We start from the raw sequence: 1,360 nt of genomic DNA, 5'->3' as shown, positions 1-1,360 counted from the left end.
TAAGGGCGGCCCGGGCGCATCTTAGCCTGGGACCTGAGAGCAGCCCTGAGCCCGCCGAGCTCGCAGCAGGCATCGGTGGGAGGGAGAGCTGCCTATTCCCGTCTGCAGAGTGTCCCCGGTAACATCCAGATGCACCGGGGGGATGCACCGGGGGAATCGTGGGACGCAAAATGAAGGGACCAGGGAGGTGGCAGAGAGGTCACTCGTTGACCGGTACCGCAGTGAGAGCTGCTGAAATGCCTTCGAAGATCTGCTGGAGAAACTTCAAAGGATGACACTGCGGGACTGCGAAGCCTTTCCGAAACGCATACCAAGCTGAAGGAAGAGCCCATGTTTGTGACATGGGAAAAGCCATGGTTTCCTAAGGAAATAAGGCTTGTGCCGTTGTGCTACGTGTGTGTGCCTGTAACTTCTGAGCCAGTTAAACAGTTTCAGTAGCATTTGACAGCTACAAATTACACAAAAATAGATAACTGTGTAGAAGAGGTCATCTTTTTTACTGCTCTTGCACCTAGAGCAACTGTGTCTCAAGCCCAACAGCATATGACAAGGGAATCCACAGGGGTGTTGATTTCAATTATCCCCTAGGAAAACTACTCTTCACTGTTCCTAATACTCACTAAGTCCTTACCAGGTTGGAATGAAAGAAACTGAGAGAGTAAAAAGAGTGCAAAAGTAACACTTATTCTCAGTAACAACCAATAGCTCAGGATTAGTAAATTGGACTTCAGTAAATTGGACATTACATCCTCATATAACAACAGAGAGAACAATCCTGCAAGGGCCAGATCATGCAAGTTGTATGCAGATGTGTCCTGGTGCTGATAAGAAGTCCTGCTTATTTCATGATGCTTTGCAAGATGGGGGATGCAGATTTGGACCATCAAAGCTTAGTAGAAGAACAAGAGACAACAGGAATGTCTAACAGTGCAATGCAAAGGAAAGATAGATGTGCCATCATCTCTGTATAATCTCTGCTAATGCCTCATATATCTGGTAATGAACAGTTACAAGGCTCCCCAGGTGCAGATATTTGTTGGCATTGGCTTTCATTTATTTCCTAATGTGATATAAAAATAGGGAGACACACACAGAATTTAACAGTTATGGTCCCAAATCTATTTCTGTGTAATAGCAAAACTAGATTACACAACCAGACTGTATTTGAAGCATATGTTTTGTTATAGTCTATTGCTTAAGACAGGCAATCATTTCAGCATCTGATATTTTCTTGTAATGTTTTGGCCCATGTTTTTCCATTTCTGTTTTGCTATTCATTTATTTGTGTCACACAGCATGATCCTAGCTCTACTTGGTCTTTGTGGCAGGGAAGGGGATTTCCATTTCTTTATTAGACACA

This window comes from Corvus brachyrhynchos, unplaced genomic scaffold (genome assembly GCF_000691975.1).
Source record: "Corvus brachyrhynchos isolate BGI_N302 unplaced genomic scaffold, ASM69197v1 scaffold115, whole genome shotgun sequence".
Taxonomy (NCBI): Eukaryota; Metazoa; Chordata; class Aves; order Passeriformes; family Corvidae; genus Corvus; species Corvus brachyrhynchos.
Note: the sequence above shows the minus strand (reverse complement) of the source record.